Raw genomic sequence first — 22,135 nt, 5'->3', positions numbered from 1 at the left:
TTGTTATTTGTTTATAGTGTTTTGTTTGAATTGGGCCACTTTTTGTGCTGCGTGTAAATTGTGGAGCCGGGATTAGTTTAAATTCTGGATTGTGATTGGTTAATGGTGGATCCCCTGGTGCGCATGTGTGGGATCAGGTTGGTAAGAAAGTTTGGATGCCGCTGCAGAGTGAATGCTTTCTTACTGTACGTTCACACTGAGCGCGGCGAGAGCGTCAAAGTGACCGGAAGTCATTCATTTTCAATGAGAGCCAGCGTCTTTAAGCGGCGAAGAGAGTCGCGGCAAAGGGCGTCGCGGCGAGGGTGGTTTGGGCGTCAAAATACAGTTGAAGTTCGGTTAACTTTATGGTAATGAGATATGACGCGGTTGGGCGGCAACCAATAGAAACTTGGAAGTGCTCCGCTCTAGAGAATTGTAGAGAACACAACAGTATAAACTATTGTTCCCACAAAACTTTTGGTCCTAAGCAAAATGGAGGAGAAACTGATTATATCGGTGGCGGGTTTCCACATGTTGTACTGTAATGTAGGTTATGCACAAAGATACTGCTCGACCTGTTTGTTTGCTTTATAGCCCCTTTAAAAACATTTGCATAACCAAGCTTTCCGAAGGAACTTGTACCCGCCTATTTCATCAACGGCAGAGCGTCCACAGTGTTCAACAGCGTCGTTGGCAGGGAGGTTTGGGCGACTCTTGACGCTCTCGCCGCTCTCAGTGTGAACGTACAGTTAGACATGTGCGCACATTATGGCAAACAGCTTTTTGACCGCTTTCTGTAAAATTACAACGACTCTGATTGATGAAACTGAAAATAAACGACGCTGACATTCACCTGAAGCTGGTTGTGAGTAGCATGCTTCAAGACTTTGGTGAATGATAAAAGTTACAAGTGGATACAGATGCGAGTCGAAATTACCTTTTGTGCCCACGTGAAAGAAGTGGTTTGATTATAACGAAAACAAAAACAAAATTTTGCCACTATATTCCCTGTGTCTACTGAGCCGTCTTGTGTCTCATGTTCCGTGTTCCAAAGTTTACTAGTCTGTTAACCCGTTTGCACTACTTCTTTTGGCCTCCTGTTAACCCTGTTGGTGTTGAGCTTCTTGCTGTTTGTTTCATTTATCATTAAAATCCTTAAGACGTGTCCAGCGCCTTTGTCCTTCCTGACACATGCTTAACTTTCAGGGCCAAGGTCAATCTCCTAAATCCTAGCATTTATGCTCAGATTGTTCACATATGAGTTGTGAAAATATTCCGATCTGCTTATGTGTATTCCCCATACACATAAGCATCCCAAAGTGTTAATAACACAAGTATCTAATGATATTCAGAATTTCCTTGAACATTATGTGTCCCTCATTCCATTCCATTTATTTTTTCTTCAAATATTGAATTTCTTCAGATTATAAAACAATTATTTCTGAGTAAATTATGTCTTGTTTCTGATATCTGTAAAAGAAAAAAATACACACACACACGGTGTAGATAAGTATTATATCCAAATCTTTTATTTACACCCTGTTAGAGTGGAACATAACAGGATGGAATTTTTTAACCTTTGAACTTTTGAAGTTAGCTATAGCTCTGTGAATGATCAAGATTTAGCTAGAATAACCTGCAACACATGAACAGCATTTTAACTTTTATATGAAACATGTTTTGAAATAATAAAAAAAAGACTGATGTTCTTCATAGCATAACAGAGTGGAATTTTAAGAGTGAGACAAACAGATTGAAAACAAAACACCTGGAAAAAAAGATTCAACTGAGAGTTGATACTCATTTCACTTTGCTCAGCTTAATAAAAAAAAAGTCAATTCCTGTCACTTCCTGAAGATAAGGTCAGTGCAAATGTAGGCTATAGGGAAAAAACTATCAACAAGATGGAAAATTATTTCAGGAACACACAGTAAAGCAATCAATCGATCAATCAATCAAGCCTCCATTGACAATATATATAATTATAGATATGTCTACAAAATACAGATGAAACATTTTGAGAATTTTAACATTTTGTGCTTTTTTTTTATATATATATATATATATATATATATATATATATATATATAACTTGATCATTTGTAACTGGGACATGGCTAAAACCAATAAATATACCAAAACAGTGGTTAAATCAAAATTTGTATTTTTAAGATCCATAATTTGTTGTTTATATGACAAAGAAGACCTAAATATGTAACTGAAGCCTTTTGGAACAAATATTTTACAGAAAATATGAAGAGTGGTAAGGACATGCCCTATGAAAATGTGAGGGAAGGCTGCTCTGATGGGGAAACGTGTGCTGTTTTTCCCTACCATGAAACTCAGCATGGCAGACACACTGAAGGAGTGCCAAAGCTTTATCTGCCAGCTAGAGAAAATCTGTGAAACATTTATATGAAAAAATTCTTCTCATTCCTTTTATGTTACCATCACTCTTTCAATTCTCTCTGAACTTGTAAGACTAGTTTAGCTCTTTTTAAAATATTGTTTGTTTGTTTGTCTGTTTGTTTGTTTTCGTGAAAAACTACACCTGCAACTATTTGACAGTGAAGTGTTAAAAACAATGGCATCCATCTTACTACCTGACTTCATATCACAAAATGGAGGGCGATGTACTTCGTGAAACCATAAACTTACCTGAAACTTACACACACACACACACACACACACACACACACTTATGTGAAACCATAACATGCTTCTGTAGCGTGGATAAAATCAATAAAAGTATTTTTTAATCATCCTAAGGCTGATTATAATATCACTGTAACACAAGGGTGCTGTACAACACACAGCATTATAGAGATCTACAGCTCATGTCAAACTGTACACTTTGAACATACACGTCACTGATTTAATACACATCTGAATGATCTTAGAACATCACAATGAAGCCTACACCATAGTTCATCAAATCTACTGAACTATGATCACTTAGATACCTCAAACACATTTTAGCAAGAGCGCATTATGGGGAAAACCAGAGGTTACCAAGCATGGAAGACCTATCTTACTGGAAAGTCCCAGTTGTTCTTTACCTTGCAGTGTAAGTGTATGTGTGTTTGGAGGTTTTGGCCCATGGCCTGGCAGCACCACAGTCTGTCTGTGGTGTTAAACTCCACCACCCCCTAGAGGGAGAAGGGGAAGTTTTGTCGTCCATTTCACAGTCTGTGCTTCGCTCGAAGCTTCAAAACACCTCAAAATGGCGGACACCAGGCGCTGTGTCAGGTTTGATTTGTATCTACATAGAAAGGAAAGGAAAACACCTAGCAACACCGTAAATTTCAAAACACACAACTGCACTGAGAACAAAAACAATAAGAATTTTTATTTATTCATTTTTAACACCCTAAGGCTGCCTAAAGGATAATTCTATGAAAGTGTCCTTGTTCACAGACAGCATTGCCAGAGACCATTACTCCAGAACAAATTCTTAATTGCCTGCTACTCTAATTACTATAAAAATGCCACAAATCCCAGGGTATGAACAGGGTACTGTCTCAGTGTTTTGAAAAGAGTCTTTAGATTTTCCTGCCCTCCTTTCTTATGTAAAGCCCTGAAATTTGAGTCATAGTGTGACATGCAGGGTTAACAGTAAAACACTAGGCATTAGAGGAAATGATCAAGTTGCCTGACCTGTTTACCAGCCTCTCTGCCAAGCATTTGACCTAGACAACGCTGGCATGTTATCGTCAGCCATTTCACGCTTCAGTCAAAATCAACAAAGCTGCAACAAAATGGCCTCGCTTTAAAAGAGTAACTGAAAGCAAAATTAGATGTATTTGGGGAAATTTGAGCTGTGCAATTATGGTACGATAGCACAGTAACTATTACAAATTAAGGTTACAACAAAATAACAATGATATGTTTTATTCACAAAGCATATATGAACCCTCAGAATCACTTATTTGATATCTTTAACAAACCTGTCAAGCATAAAGAAGTGTCAAGAAAAAAAGTGAATTAAAGGAACAGCATAAGTATGTAAAACATTATATATGTGCATGTATATTTAACATACACATTTGTATGTTTAATATACACGTTTTTGTTGATGTACAAAAGACCATAATTGTACTGTGCTTTTGTACTGAAGAACTACAGCCTACTTCAGTCATCTTCTCTGAGAGAGTGAATATCCTATGTAATCATAATTCAGACAGATTAACAGATTAGGTAGTTGGGTAAATCCAAAAAAATTCTAAGGAACCAATCACCAATGGGATGATTCTTATCACCTTTGGAATGACACGGTCATATTCGACTTTATTGGTCCTCATAAGACCAGGTGTGGTAAATTTACAGGTCGAACACTGAAGGAAGAGTTTGTCACAAGTGTGTTGTTGTGTGTTTGTGTGTGCATGCTAAAATTTGTATGCAATGCTAAAAACATTGTCTTACCTAAAACACTTCTTTGTGGTGAGCGGACATCAATTTTGGGGTTTGTTCCTCAAGTTTCTGTTGTGTTTCATAAAAACTGTTACCTCAAAGACTGAGCCTATTTTGTATAAGGTGGGATCATTGACTTGTCAACTTCAAAAAGCATAAAGCAAAGGTGAATTTTTATGGTGCCCACTGCTCCCAAATATAGCCCACCTCCATTTTTTGTGTTCATCTTACGCAGAGGTTATACGTGATACCTGCTCTTTGGAGCTTGTTAGTCTAAATGGGGATCAGTTTGGTTCTGAAAACATGACTGTTCCATTGCTTGAGATTGTACATATTGGCTTTATGAAGTTGTATGGTGAACAATGGTAATAACATGTTATTGGATCAAAAGTGTGTTTAAATAGTTGCTCCTCTACTAATATGCCGAAATCCTTCCATCTGACATTTGAATACACATCCGAGTGATCCTAGAGTGTTGCAATTAATCCTCTATCACATTTCTGTTAGTTTTGAAAGTACATTGATTCTATCAAGCTTTGATCGTTCAATAGCTCTAACACATTTTGCAATTTAAGGATGTGTTACAGAGGAAAGCAGTGACTACCAGACATGGAAGACCTGTCTTGCTGGAAAGTCCCTGTTGTTCTTTGGTTCATTGTGACTGTGTGTGTGCAGAGGGTTTGGCACATTGCCTGGCAGCGCCACAGTTTGGTCATGGTGTTATACTTCACCACCCCCTAGAGGGAAAACGTGACTGTCGTCCATTTCACAGTCGTAGGTTTCATCGAAACTTCATACCACCTCAAAATGGCGGACACCAGGAAAATACGTGGAAAATAGCTGGCTCCACCATAAACTTCAAAACATGTGACTCCACTGTGAATAAAAAACAATATATGTATGTTTTTTTAATCAACCTTAGGCTGTTTAAGGTATCACGTTATGCAAGCATCCTGGTTAATAGACCTCATTTCTAGAAACATTTTATCAACAGTCCCCTATGCTAGAAGAGATCTGCACACTGCAACAATTTCTTAATTGTCTGAAAAAATTAATTTATTGTATTTAGTCACTCTAAATACAATAGAAATGTTACACATACCAGACTATTAGCATGTCACCATGAGTCCTCTGTTTTTCATACCCTCATTTCTTATGTAAAGTCCTGCATTTTCCAGGCTGTGTTATGGTCCCTTTCTTTGGCCATCACATGAAATAGCTCAGGTACCTGATACTAATGGACAGAACATTGTTTGTAGTGATCAACATTTTCTCTGGTATGACATGCAGGGTTAACAGTAAAACACAGTGGTTTACAGGAAACGTTTGAGTTGCCTGATTTGTTTACCAGGCTCACTGCCAAGCTTTTGATCTGGAAGCTCTGGCATGTTATTGTCAGCCATTCTGATCCTGTGTCAACATGCCGAAACTCTTCCATCGGACAGTGCATTTCGTTGATTTAGTACATCTCTGGATGGTCTAAGAGCATGACAATGAAATTTCCCTCACATTTCTGCTAGTTTCAAAAGTACATCGACGCTATTGAGCTTTACCCATTAAAATACCTACAACACATATTTGGCATGTTAGGGATGCATTATAGGGAAAAGCGGTGATTACCACTCTTTGAAGACCTGTCTTGTTGGAAAGTCCTGTTCTTCTTTACCTCACTGTGTGTGTGTGTGTGTGTGTGTGTAGCTTTGGGACATTGACTGGCAGCACCATAGTGCATGGCTCACCCATGCTGTTATACTCCACGGCCTCTTAGAGGGAAAAGGAGAAGTGCTGTCATACATTACACAGTCCGTGGACATCAAATGTCTCAGTTGTGATTCGTATTGACAAAAAAGGAAAATGTTTGTAAAATGCATGAGAGGAAATCCATTGTAGTATTATATTCTGCATTCAACTCTTCGTGAGTTTCTGAAATGGGGAGACTATGGCAAGAAAGAAAATGAAAAAAAAAATTCGCACTCACTGTCATTTATTGTTCTTTTAGCCTTTTCTGGCTTTTTGTCTTTTTTTTCTTAAAGTTTGATATTTTTGCAGTAAAGCCACACCTGTGAGAATTTTATAAGGAGTTAAAAATGACGGCAGCCATCTTATTACCTAACTTCACATCACAAAATGGCAAGTGACCTATGCAGTGAAACCATGAACATACTTCTACACCATGAATAAAAACGATAACAGTATTCTTTTTAAATCATCCTAAGGCTAATTATAATACCAATATAATGTAACCATTCTGCGTAACAGACAGCATTATAGAGATCTACAATACACATCAAAATGTGTTTGTGTTTGTCTGAGTGTGTCTGTACATGGGTCACAGAACCCTATTTGCTTCTAACATTTCTAACATGGTGTCTGTGTATTGTTTGGACTTTGTGGCATTGGTTGTGTTACCATGCCAGTGCTCTTCTTCTAACTCGCATGTATAAAACAACACACACACACACACACACACCCCAAAAACACCACAGTGGAAAGTCCCTGCCAGTTTTCTTTCACTTTCCTTTTTCCAGCACAGCGTTGGCCTTGGCATCACGCTCTGCAGCACTGAAGCCAAGCCCTGCTCAGTCTTGTGACTGACATTACAGGGTGAGTCAGAAACCCACGCTGACACAGTATTTTCTAGTAACACAGTCAACAAAGACTTACTGCTACTACAAATCAACCTAGCCAACTATTACACTTACAGTGATATCACAAAGCTGCTAACAACAGAGGGACAGTTTAAGATTTAGGAAAATTTGGAGAGAAAAAAGGATCAAATTTAGCCTAATTTCTATCAGACATGCAAACTTTTTCTCATTCTCTTGGAGTCTCTCTCTGTTATTAGATTGAGAAGTCAAAACAATTTCAAAACCAGCACTCAGCCATGCTTATTCATATCTCCTCTTAATGAACATAGGTGGTTGAACCGTCCTCCTTTCAGAGGAAAATAGCACACATACCATCCGTTTCATCACGTGGTATTCTGCAGCCTCTCTCAGAGTTCATTTAAGGACAACTCCTTACACTCATACCTCATCCCTCATATCAGGTTTAACTCCTGGGTAACTCCTGGGTTGATTTTGCTGTCTGGGGTTCTGCCTGTACCAACTCCTGCCTATTCAAACATAGTAGAAATTGTAGGGTAAAAAGTACGGACTCAGTATGGTCACACACTTCAATGTCACACGATTTAAACTGTTTCATTTCATGTCACATGAAGTCACGAGCGGTTAACTTAGAACAGTTTTTTAGAAGAAACCCTATTGCCTCCCCCAACCCCTGCGATTTAGCAACATAACACACAGGGTATTTTCCCACATGCGCTGGAGATCTGTGAAGATTCAGCCGTTGTCATTCTGATAATCCCCCAGATTTCCCTGAGGTGAACTTATTATCAAAATAAAAGACAAAACACCCTCAGATGATGGGCGTGGTGTTGCAGCTTCACAGACACTAAAGTAATCCGCCAAACGCATATCAATAACGGTAAATCCCTGTGGTGTGTGTGAGCTGGACAATTTAGTTTGAAAAGCAAAGAGCACAGCATATGGGTCAGCTCTATGCATTACACACACAAAGAAGAGGGAAAAAAAACACATACTCAGCAGCCACGTGGTTTCAAATAAATGATTCCTTCACTGAAAAGTCCCAGTATTGTCCACTAAGGCACTTCAATTTGAAGTGGGAACAGTAGAATGAAATACAGAATTACAGTTTAGCAACAGAATTCTTTAAATAGTTACTAGTTCTCTGTACCAGAGAGGCACATAGGAGTAAAAAAACAAAAAACAAAACAAAACAAAAACGTATGTTTTACTGGAATAAATTTACATTAAAAGAGAGTGAAAGAAAAAAAACCCTGTAACATGTCTTTTATGAATATGCATTATTGCAGAGATGATCATATCTCTGAATCTGTATGATTTTAACGGCAAACGAGTCCCATTCACATTTACCCGCGTAAGGTGTTTTTACTCTGTAAACCTGCTTCTGCCACATTCACCTAGAAACTACTTATGTCAGGAGACAGATGTACAGTTTGTACAACATGCTGCATATGTTAATGGATACTGACATCTAGTGGTGCAGACATAGCAACTAAAATTAAAAAAATTAAGGTTAGTGTGACTAATCTACAGCAATATAAAAATGAACACAAATGCTCTAACTAATAAAAGAAGCCGTTAATACAGCATATGAATCGGTCAGTAGATCTAAGACCTATTGAAACTTATGAATGTCAGCCCCAGTTCTAACAAGAATATCACCTTTTGTGTAAAGGTGGTTTGAGGTCAGTGGTCTGTGGGTGAACCCAGGTTACATCAATGAGGACACACAGCTTCAGCGATGTGGTTGACTTGTGTTACACCTACAGCTTTCGAATCAATGCAGTAGGATCACACAGAACACATGCTATTGCTTCTTTACACTGTCTTACCCAGATACAGGATAACACACTCGAATACTCACTCAGAATACACACACACACACACACACACACACAGACACTGCCTGGTCCATCCACACAGTATAATTATATATGTGTGTATATATATATATATACACACACACACACACACACACACACACACACACATATATATATATATATATATATATATATATATAAAAATTTGTTTAGAGCAGTTTTTAGCACATGTAACATAGCATTATACCATAGCCTGTTTCATACATATGACACAATTTATGTGTCAAATGTAGGGGGGGGGGCAATATCCTATAATCAAGCCATTCAAAATAACATGATTATAAATGACCATAATCATAACCATTATGCTTAGTATATACACAACCATATTACCATTCCTCTCTCTCTCTCTCTCTTTAATAAAATACTGTTGCATGTTTTCCTCTTTGCCTTCATCGGGCCACCAGAGAACTGTATAATGGTAATTTATATTGATTCCTATCAGTTACCAACTCTATCTTTTATAATTGTGTATTTTAGCATCTCAAAAATACAAAATAATTTAACCCTTTTTTCCAGTCACTTAAAATCTCACTCACTCACTCATTATCTAAGCCGCTTATCCTAATTAAAGTCAAGGTGGTGTGTGTGAGTCAAAGTCAAGGGGGGGGGCTATCCTAGCATTCATCGGGTGAAAGGAGGGGAAACACCCTGGACAGGTCGCCAGGTCATCGCTCCTCCATCGCAGGGCCACTTAAAACCTATCCCCATATATTTAGTTGACGATATTGCAGGCTCATGCGCCACTTGATTTTTTTCTGCCCGCTAGATGTCGCTACAGGACATGCTTCCAGGATACGTTTCTCGCCATTCACCACATTTTGAGTTGAAATTAACTAACACCGCATGACTGACGCGTTAAGAGAGAAACAGCGGTCTTTCGACAATGACGCGTTAAGACGTCCTTGCCTTATTTTACTGAATTAACACTGCAGAAAGTTATTAAAACGTTCTGTGAAGGGAGCCCCAACGTTATCCCCAAGTTTGCCTGAAAATGTCTTGATGCTTTGGAACATTAGGGGAATGTTAGAAAGACATTTACTGAGGTTATGTTATCAGTGTATGAAAGTCATGAGCATTCTTTTACAATCTTCCATGATCATCTTGAAGTCTGTTTTAACGGTCATAGTCCACTGGTACAACTCATTTCATGTAATATCCAGGGGGCTTCTGACAGTTGATAAGCACCACTAATATGAACTCTGAGAGGACCACTTTTTTAAAATATGGGCCTACAGACAGCTAACACACTTATCCAAGGCTATCCCGACAAAAGCAGTCGCACACATCCACACATACTCTCATAACATCGGCTGAGCGAATACAAAGTTCTACAATCGTCTGTGTCTTCATGACACTGTGGTGCATCTGATGCACTGATAGTCTCATCAAAAATTATACCTAAAATGGCAGCATACAACCGCTGTGACAAAAACATAACTGTTCATTGTTTTAGCCACTGAGTTATAATAACTGCACTACACTAAGATATTTAGCAAAACCTCACCTGTGTTCCTGCTGCTGCCCCTCCCGCTTCTCCTTTCTCTGTGCAGCTGCGCACACGTTCTGATAGCACTGTTTCATCTCACCTTGTTTAACTATTAAATCGTTCCCTGCAATATAGAAATATCAATACTGTACAGCTCTGTGCAAGCGGCATTTCCAGCTATGCCCAGAGAACACTGAACAAAAGAATTTGAACACTTCAGCTACAACACTTGCCACTGTAACAGTACTTTTAATTTAACAATGAAACCTCACCAGTATCTCCCTGCTCCTGTATCCACTGTCTGTGTGCTGCTTAGTTGGATATGTCTGATGGAAATTTAAAATTGCACTGTTTTTGCAGAGAAAATCTATTCCTGTGCTAACTGCTCGCTACTTTTTGATATGAGAGTCGTTATCACATATCAGCTTGTTCTAAACATTTTACCTTATGTTGACGACCCCCCCCCCCCCCCCCCCCCCTTTTATTTTTTTATACGAGTCACTTTGACATTAAAATCATTTTCCACGGCCAGCTAGCAAAATTATAGAACAAAAGAACCAGCGTAAATTTAACCAGCTTTCATGTTCTAAATATATTAGTGCATATTATGACCTTTAGATGGCGCTATAACTTTGTAAACACTTTTACTTCTGTTTCGTGTTGTCATACTCAACAAACGACAAAAATCGAAAATAGAGGACAAAAATACCCCTGCAGACAAAGCACTCCACTGATGTCAATGTTTTATTATATTATTTTTTATTATTTTACTTATTTATTTATGGCTTAAGGAAGCTGGCCAGCAGGAGGCCATTATCCAACCACTATACCTGATAATGTCCAGTTATCATCATCGGAGGTTGCATACCGCATCATTAAATCAGGTTTAATTCATCTATAGTAATCAAATAATACATCTGTGTGTTTGTTTGTATGTATGGTTATAGCCATATATATATATATATGTTTCTATTTAATTCATTAGAGCCAGAGAAGAGAAAGAGTACTCTTTCCAGTAGAACACCAGTAGAAAACCATTTAAAAACCAATAGCAATTTGAACTGGTTCCTATTGGTTTTTATAGGGAAATTGAAACACATTCATAACTGGTTTCTACTGGTATGCCCAGTAGAAAAAACAATAGAAATTTCTACTGGAATGTATTGGTCTGGTTCCAGTTGAAAAACAACTGATAGAAACTGCTGGTCTCAGATGGTTTGTATTGGTTTTAGCTGGAGACAACTGGGTTATTGAGTTCACAGTGGTGTGTGAAATGTTAGTTGGTATTTAAATGGATTAAAGTAATTTCAATTAGTTGAACCTGGAATCACAGTGAATACATCACTGCATTTAATTTATATTTTAACAGTTTACTTCCACCACATCCACACAGGCCGAGAACACACACACACCTTTGTATACTGTAATCTATATAAAAACCTTGATAATAACAATTTAACAGAGAATACTGAAATAGAAGCAACAAGTAAATGTATAAGGAATACCTTTATTGTCATCATAAATGTACAACAAGATTCAGAGTGCAGCACCAAGAAAGGTAGAAGGAATTAAATATAACTACAAAATGTAAACATAAAGAAAATATAGAAACATAAATATACGAATATAAAATTATTTTTAAGCGGCAATGCAATGCCTCAGGAAATGTTTTGTTTGATTGAGTTAATAGGCTTGGAGGATCGAAATTTCTAAGCATTTAAACGGCAGTGTCAAATTCTAGGCTACTTATAGGCCTAAAGATGGTTAACTAAGCATACAGCATTCGCTGGTGATGGTTATAAGTATAATACAGAACTTCACTTTTAAAATCATACTTTGTCGTTCTTAATGGCGTTGACCTCCCATCCAGCGCTGCCTTTGTCGTTCTTAATAGCGGTGACCTCCCTGGTGGGTGACGCTGTGTCTGTCCTTATTTCGGGGAGGAGGCCCTCTTGTTCTCCGCTGTCGTAGCGGGTTCTCGATCTTCAGCTGCATTGTATACAGTCCGCAACTATGTACTCACTAAACGCAACAGCAGCACGCACACTCAATATAAAGCCGTATCTACAAACAGCTGTTATCTGGCCAGCCTAACGTTATGGTTAACTAAAAACGATCAGTAGCACATGTGCTACATTGAAATATACAGTCTCAACGGGGACACACAGGAACTGATTCGGTAACGTTATCACCTGTCTTTAACTATAGTTATAACTATCAGTATAACTCTACTAGCATACAAGCCCAAGAAGTGAGTAGTTGTTTTTGTCATATGAAAAAGCTAAAGTAAGTTAAGTAAGATATGTTAAACACTTAAAGGCAATGAGTAGCTTACCAGTAGCAAAACCTGGCCTTGGTGATAGGCCCCGTCGTCCAAACACTCAGTACTTTGTAGTTTTGTCGAAATCGAAATTTTTTATACGAGAAATGGGAACAACAGCCCGATAATTATCTTCCAAGTGCCTTACCAGAGCAAACTTTTTTTTTTACTGTGAGCTAACTGTAGGCTGTAACTGTAGAGCTGCGTTTTAACCGAAGCGAAATTCGCGGGTTTTGATTGCTTGCCTTCGTGCGACGTTACAGCAAGGATTTTTGAATACACCAATCAGATTACTCAAGAAGGGCTAGAAACCATGCCCCCTTCCTAGGTATCTCTTCAGTCAAGACGGAGGACAAGCTGATCGTGTAATCAAAATGCTTGCTGTGATGTAATATAATTGTTTCAGTAAGTAGTGATGATGTCCAAATAAACAGTATGTGCACTTCTTTGGTCAGTTTATAGCTGGCAAAATATAATTAATAAAAATTGAGCAGTAGGAAGGCAGAAAACTTTCTTCAAACCATATACACTTTAAAAATTAGTGTTTTTAAATTGAATATGAATTCATGTTCAATTTAAAAACACTTATTTTTAAAAGAAACACTAACAGTTAAAACGCTTTACAAATGACTTGACATGTCCAAAAAACAACGTATTCTCTTTAGTGCACTTTGTGTGTTGTTAATTGATGAATCAAACAAGTCATTTCATTATATTTCATTATTTTTGAGTGCATTCTCAATTTACAACACTTTCTCACCAAGTGGAGGTATTGGGTTTGTTAGACCAGTTGAGACCAATTGTTTCCAGTTGAAATGAATAGCAGACAACACCAGTTACATCCTATTGGTTTCAACTGGAACTGGTGAAGCAGCTACTGCCCATGGCTCTGTTGGTCTAAATGTGTTTTAAATGGTTTCAACTGGTCTTCTTAACTGGGCAAACCATTAGACTCTGAAAACCCAATTGGAACCAACTGAAACCAGTACAGACCATTTACAATTTACAATTTTACAATTTAGCATTTGGCAGATGCTTTTAGCCAAAGCGACTTACAATCAGTGCATCGGTCGGATTCCTAATACCTCATAAGCAGACATCGCAATAAGACTGAGCGTTAATTTACTCCTTTTTATTGCGCCCCTGGAATTCTTTGACAAACATAGAAACAAGACAAGGTTTTTTGTGTTTGTTTGTTTGTTTGTTTGTTTTTTTAATGTTTAATGAGGTTAGGCATTGGGGGATAGGTGGGTTCTGAAGAGGTGGGCTTTCAGCTTCTTGCAGAAGATGGTAAGGGATTCCGCAGTCCTAACTGTATGAGGGAGGTCGTTCCACCACCGCGGGGCAATGGCAGAGAAGAGGCGTGGTCGGGAGGCGCGGGTGCCAGGTTCCCGAAGTGAGGGGACCGTCAGTTGACCAGAGGTCGTACAGCGGAGGGTTGTAGTAGGGGTATATGGAGTTATTAGGGACTAAAGGTATGATGGGGCGGAGCCTCTCGTGGCCTGGTAGGCCAGTACCAGTGTCTTGAATTGGATGCGGGCAGCTACCGGAAGCCAGTGGAGCGCAGTAAGCAGTAGAGTGACATGAGAGTGCTCAGGGAGGTTGAATACCAGACGTGCAGCGGCGTTCTGCACGAGCTGGAGTGGCCTGATGGCGCAGGTCAGTAAGCCAGCCAGTAGAGCGTTGCAGTAGTCCAGGCAGGAGAACAGTTCATCCCAATAGACTAGCTACTGGATTTTCAACTGGAATTTCCACTAGGGGTAACAGTAACGGTAAAAGTACAATCGAGAAGGCATAGTAAGTGAACATCGAACACTTTCCAAACTAATTATGTATACAAAGTTTACTGAGTTTTCTTAATGAAAATCTCTTGGATGAATACATGTATTGACAGACTGACAGGGATTCTTTGGCTAAACTACATAGGCATACAAAGTTTCACGTAATGATGGCTGTACTAGCAAGGTCATGCCAGCAATTACCTGTGTTGTGTAAAGCAGTTGCGTGTTGTATGATATTAAGGGTCACGTCCGGGTCAAGGGAGTTATGCACGTGAGATAACCATGTAGAAGACATGAGAGTTCAGTTAACTTTAAGAACTTCACGAAACAGTTTACGGCAGTTTACGGCATGCGTGAGCTCTGAGAATTCGACAGCTAAGGAGGGAGATTCAAACTTGGCAGTGCGCGCCTGTTAGACTTCGTCCATTAAAAATATAGTTTATCCACCTAATTCTCCATCTAATCAGTTATTCTCCAACCGGATTACAAATACAAAAATCTCATCGTGGAGCAACTTGAGAGATTTATCGACGATTGCTTTTCGCAGTGCGTCATGGAAGACACTTGCCTGCCAACAGAAAACACTAACCCGGCGAAGAGGAAAAAAACCGACTCCTCTACCAGTACGGACGATCTCACCACCACCGGAATCGAGGTCAGTATACTCGCCTCCATTAATAAAAAACTTGATATCCTTGGCGTGCTGCATCAAGAAATAAAAGAGCTGCGCGCCAGCCTCGAGTTCACCCACCAGGTTGAGATTCTCCAAAAACACAACTCAGAACTCCAAACTACGACGAAAACCCTTACGAACCAGATGAACTTTGTTCTGAAAGAGAATAAGGCTATGAAAGAAACCATCCTGGATTTACAAACTAGAAGTATGCGAGACAATCTGATATTCTCTGGAATTCCAGAAAGCATACCAGACAACCCGGAAGCCCTCATTAAAAATTTTATGCGGCGCGATCTAAAAATTCCACCAGAAACTGTGGACAACATAACTTTTCACCGCGTTCACCGCCTCGGCGCACGCACAAGTAAAGGTCCCCGCGCTATCATTGCAAAATTCGAACACTTCCAGCAAAAAGATCTGGTGAAACACAATGGGAAGGAACTGAGGGGCACCAAATTCGGCCTCAACGACCAGTTCCCTCGGGAAATAAACGAGCGCCGCAAAATATTATGGCCAATTCTTAAAAAGCACAGGGAACAGGGCAAGCGGACTTCCCCTGTTGTGGACAAACTGTACATCGATGGACATCTATTTCGAGACTGTAACACCACACCCTGGCTTCTCTGAGACCCCATTATACCAACAATGCCGGCTGCTAACAATTAACCCTCCTACTGCTGTGTAACTAACTCCACTGTCTTGACAACCTCAACACCAACACTCACACCCTCTATCTTACTTACTTATTCACACTCTGTCACACACACACACACTACCTGCACACATCTATCTATCTATATATATATATATATATATATATATATATATATATATTTCTTTCTCCCTCTCTATGTTCTATTCTATCTCATTGTTATCTGTTTGTCTTTGTCTTTCTTTCTGTATTTCTCTGCGTCTGTGTGTCTATCTTTGTTTAGAAAATTGGGAGAGAAGGGAAACTGGGAGAAAATGGGGATAAGCAATTAACCTCTTAATTGGGATGACACTGTATTATGATGTAAGCAGGATGATTATGGCAAAGTCGCTTCTCTATGATGTTATTCATTTTACTGTTAACGGATCGTTATTACTGCAGGTATCTCATTTTTTGCCAAATGTGGTATTGCAAACAAACACCAGCCCACTACTAATTTCACAATCATATCTACTCTTCCTATTATATAGAACACACACAATACTACATAACACTCAGCTTTACAACTGACTTCAATCCTTATAAAACATGTCGCTCAAATTCATAACCTGGAATATCCGTGGGATTTCCTCACAGGCGAAGAAAGTTAAAATTCTCAACCACCTAATCAAATTACAGGCTGACATATGCTTACTACAAGAAACCCATATAACAGCAGCTGAATCTCAAAAGTTAAAAACCCCACATTTCAATCAAGTATTCTCATCAACCTATAACTCAAAGAAAAGAGGCGTATCAATTTTAATAAACAAAAGAATACCATTAATTCATAAAACCACCATCACTGATCCTGAAGGGCGATATGTCATCATCAACGCTTCCATTAACAGCAACAATATCACCATAGCAAACATATACGGCCCCAGTACTGACGATCCCACTTTCTTCCATACATTTTTCTCTTCACTGAGTGAAACCCCAAATTCAACAATAATAATTGGAGGTGATTTCAACACTGTCATCAACACCAACCTAGATAGGTCTAGCATATCAGGTAATTCTAGAAATTGGCACTCCACCGAAACACTAAAGCAGTATATGAAAGATTTTGGCCTTGGTGATAGTTGGCGATTAAAAAACCCTTCAACCAGAGAATACACGTACTTCTCACCGGTTCACCAGTCATTCTCTCGCATAGACTTTTTTCTTACCAGTAATTCAATTATATCTGATATTTCAGACTTTCACACCCACCCCATCATAATTAGCGATCATGCCCCTGTATCCTTCAATCTAAACACTAAACAATTTAAACAACCCTCACCCAGATGGCGTTTCAATATCTCGCTGCTTAAAGATCCTGATTTTAACACTTTCTTCAGAGAAGAATGGACATCCTTCATGGAAATAAACGATTCCCCGGATATCTCACCCTCATTACTGTGGGAAACTGCTAAAGTAGTACTGAGAGGAAAAATCATATCATACTCATCACACAAGAAGAAAAAGGAAAATGAGATTGAAAAGAAATTGGAACAAAAACTCAGAGAATTAAATGTCAAGTATGCTAATAATCCCACGGAACAACTTCTGAATGAATTAACAACAACCAATTTTCAATTGAACACTATTATAAATAAGAAAAACCAATTCATACTGCAAAGACTAAGACATGACAATTTTGAATACAGCAACAAATCTGGTAAATATCTGGCAAACCAATTAAAACGAGCCAAAGACAAATCAATTATCCTGGTCATAAAGAACTCAGCAGGGGAAACCATGCAAACACCTACAGATATAAATAATACATTTTGGGAATTTTACATTAAATTATACACCTCAGATCATGAACCAAAATTGACAGACATCCACTCCTTCCTCAATAGTACTGACCTTCCTCAGCTTAACAAGGAAACAGCAAATGAACTAGATGCACCATTATCATTGGAAGAATTCTATAACGCCCTCAACCAGATACCAAATAATAAAGCACCAGGACCTGACGGTTTCCCTGCTGAGTTCTTTAAGCACTTCTGGCACACAATCTCCCCACTTTTCTTTAGAATGACTGTTGATATTAAACAAAACTCAAAAATCCCGCCACATATGAAGAGAGCACTCCTCTCAGTACTACTGAAGCCTGACAAAGACCCAACCCTATGTTCTAGCTACCGCCCCCTATCACTCATCAATACCGATCTCAAAATTATCAGTAAAGCGCTAGCCATCAGAATTGAAAGAGTAACCCCATCACTAATCTACTCAGACCAAACTGGATTTATCAAAGGAAGAGATTCATCAAATAACATGCGCAGACTATTCAATTTAATCAATATATCCCAAAAAAGTAAAATAAAAACAATACTTGTTTCTTTAGATGCGGAAAAGGCATTTGATAAAGTAAACCGGACATTTCTATTCAAAACACTTCAGAAGTTTGGATTCGGGGAATCGTTTATTCAATGGATAAAAACACTGTATAACTCACCGATGGCCACAGTTTCTACTAACGGACTAACATCACAGAGTTTCATGCTACACAGAGGGACCAGGCAAGGATGTCTACTCTCACCATCACTTTTCGCCCTGTTCATTGAACCTCTAGCTGCTGCAGTACGCCAAAACAACAACATCAAAGGAATTCAAACCCCCAACACACACCACAAACTCAGCCTTTACGCAGACGACATACTGCTTTGCCTCCAAGACCCATCAAATTCCCTGCAAGAAGCCATGAAGCTTATCAATTTATTTTCTGAAATATCAGACTACACTGTAAACTGGACAAAATCAACAATTTTACCCATCTGCGGTGTTGACTCATACGCTACAGCGAAAAACACGCCCCTCACCTCCTCAAGTAATGTTAAATATCTAGGCATAAATATCGCCTTAATTTCACTCCACTATTAAAATCAATAGAAAATGACTTAAACCGCTGGACAAATTTACCACTCTCTCTAAATGGCAGAATAGCAACTATAAAAATGACCATACTACCTAAAGTGAACTACCTCTTCAAAATGACTCCAACTCAACCCACTACTAACTGGTTTAATTCACTCAACTCCATGACAACTAAATTCTACTGGAAAAATAAACCACCCCGGATTAAACTAGCAACTTTACAGAAACACAAATCTCAAGGAGGACTGGAAGCACCAAACTTCTACTATTATTACCTGGCTAATCAACTACAGTATATCTCAAAGTGGATTCATCCCAACCAACAGAATAACCCATGGATTGAAATAGAACAGTCAGAATGCAAAGAAATTTCAATCTCCGACTTGCCATTCCTTAGCACTTCCATAAAACACCACGATTGCTTCAAAAATACCGTAATCTCAACAACCCTGACAGCTTGGTGGAAAATGAATAAAATCTTTAAATTCACAGTGTCACCATGTAAATACACCCCAATATGGCACAACCCGGACTTTACACTCAACAAATCACCACTCCACTCCACCACTTGGAAACAAAGAGGTATCACACAGCTTCAACACATCTTTCAGAATAACACCTTCATCACTTTCCAGGACCTGGTGCAAAAGTATAACATAGGGGAAGAGCAATACTTTCAGTACTTACAATTAAAATCCATTCTAAAATCCAAAATTAATAAAACTAACAACAACCTACATCCACCCCCACTAGTGGAAGAAATGGAAAAAATAAATAATACTAAGAAAACCATCTCCAAATTATACAAACTAATATCATCCTCTGACCAAACAATATCCCTCCCCATCCAAGGCTGGGAAAAAGACCTATCACTCTCTACCAATGCAGACTTCTGGACTCTAATCTGTAGAAACACTTTCACAATGACAAACAATACTAATCTTCAACTAATACAATATAAAGTAATCCACAGAACACATATCACCCAGCACAAGATATATAAGATGGGATTCCTAGATTCAGACATATGCTCACATTGCACAATGAACACCCCAGACAATTATTTCCACTCTACCTGGTTGTGCCCACCAACTTACAACTTTTGGAAACAAGTTACTGACAGAATATCACTTTTTATGAGCTGTAACATCCCGCTCTCTCCATCCCTCTGTCTGCTTGGGGATACCTCTGTGATCAGCCCACCAATCCAAAACCCCCAACCCATACTCATCGCCCTAGCAATTGCTAAGAAAACTATCCTCTTAAACTGGAAAACAAGAAACACAATAAATATCACACAATGGTTAAACCTTCTCATAGACCACATATCCATGGAAAGAATTTCATTCCAACACAAAAACTTATACTTTCAAAAAATCTGGGCCCCTTTCATAGATTCACTGAATTTGCCTGCTAGCTAACCCCCCCCCCCCCACACACACACACACACACACACACGCATACTTCAAAGAAACTATCACTATTATTGTTATTAGCAGTAGTAGTAACTGTAGTACTAGTATTATGATGGTATTATTGTCAGTATTGTTGTTATCCTTATTAGTATTATGGTCATCAATGTTGTTACTATTATTATAACTGTTTCCATATTACAATTATTGGCGTTGCTTCCCCCATCACAGCTTCAGTCCTTTGTCTTGTCCCACGTATAGTTTTTTTTTTTTGTTTTTTGTTTGTTTGTTTGTTTGTTTGTTTTTTTGGGTTTTTTTTACTTTTCTTCTTTTTCCCTCACTCCCTTATTACCTTTCATTGATTTTGTCCTTCTGTCTGTCTCCTTGTCTACCTGTTCACCAGTCTGTCTGTCATTCTACAGTATGTCAGCTGTCTGTCTGCATGTTTGTTCATTTGCCTGTCCACCTGTCTCCTCTGTACACAATAAAATTTATAAGAAGAAACAAGAGAAAAAAAAAAAAAAAAGAGAGAAAAGTACGATGTGACTCCCATGTTGGAGGGGTGGTGGCGGGCTTAAAATAAAAAAAAAAAAAAAAAAAAACTTTAAGAACTTCATTAATCTTTGTTGCCGTGTTATCATTCCTTCACCAACACAACATGGTGAAAGATGTGTGCACAATACTTTGCGAGTGAGTGCAGCCGTCGGGAGTGTTTTATGGTGGAGAGAGCAAATGTGAGAAGGGCCGTTTCCAAAGTGTGACTTGCTAAGACGCAGCCAGCCAGGTAGTCCCTAGTACACAGATGAGGATCTGAGCAAGGCAACGAGGGGCACCTGCAGCACCACAGCCTCAACCTAACGTACCACCAACCACCGCTTTCACTATCAAACCACCCAAACCGTTTAACTTTGCAAAACCGCTGAAGTGGGAGAAATGGATAAGACATTTCCAAAGATTCCGACTGGCTAGCAACCTCCATCTCTCATCTAAAGCTAATCAGGTAAACACCCTCATCTGCAGTATTGGAGACGAGGCGGATGATATTTTACAAGGACAAAATCTAACTAATGCCCTGAGACAGTAATACAACTGTTAAAGAGGCTTTTGGCTTTTAAATATTTTGTCCCGAAGAAGAATGTTATTTATGAGAGGGTGAAGTTTAACAGAAAAGTGCAGTTAGGAGCTAAAACTATGAATTCATTCATCACTGCTTTGTATGCACTAGCCCAAAACTGTGACTATGGCCCACTTCATGATGAATTGATTCATGACAGATTGGTTGTAGGATACAATTAGACAAAGACCTAACTCTGCAGACAGCTGTGTCTATGGCAAGGCAATTGGAAGCTGTTAAGAGGCAGCAGTCTTAAGGATGATTTAAGGATGGATGCTCGAAGTGTCACGTCATGGAAGTCAGTGCTGTAACTTTCAAAAATAAAAAACCAAAAAGCTCAGAAAGCCAAAGCTACACACACAGACCAAGGATGGGAGCGAGAGGCAAAACCAGATCAGCCAGATCCATCAGCATGTCATAAGTGTGGAAACACAGCTCATCTCAAATGGCAGTAGATACTGCCAAGAATGTAGCATGTCACACATGTGGGAAGAAGAGTCTCTTCCAAAAAGTCTGCAGGTCAGCAAAAGTAGTTAATACAGTTGATGATTCAAACACTGAAGGTTATTACAGTAGTTGATGCACACACTGAAGATCCATGGTCAGTGGATATAGTGGAACCAAAATCTCAGGTTCAAGACTGATACTGGGGCTGATATGTCAGTCATTCCTACGAAGACATTATATAATTAGGCATGTGTTTACTGACTCAGACTGAAAAGCCGCTATTCAGTCCAGGCAGCCGTCCCCTCACCGTCATTGGTGTGGTGAAAGAATCGCTAAAGCTGGGCGAGCACACAGTTCAGGAAGACTTATATGTTGTCCATGATCTGCATACTCCTCTACTGGGAATATAACTAAAGCTATATCCAAACTGGAGCATGTAACAAGACTGGATAGCAT

This window comes from Chanos chanos, chromosome 1 (assembly GCF_902362185.1).
Source record: "Chanos chanos chromosome 1, fChaCha1.1, whole genome shotgun sequence".
NCBI classification, from domain to species: domain Eukaryota; kingdom Metazoa; phylum Chordata; class Actinopteri; order Gonorynchiformes; family Chanidae; genus Chanos; species Chanos chanos.
This window is presented reverse-complemented; position numbering follows the sequence as displayed.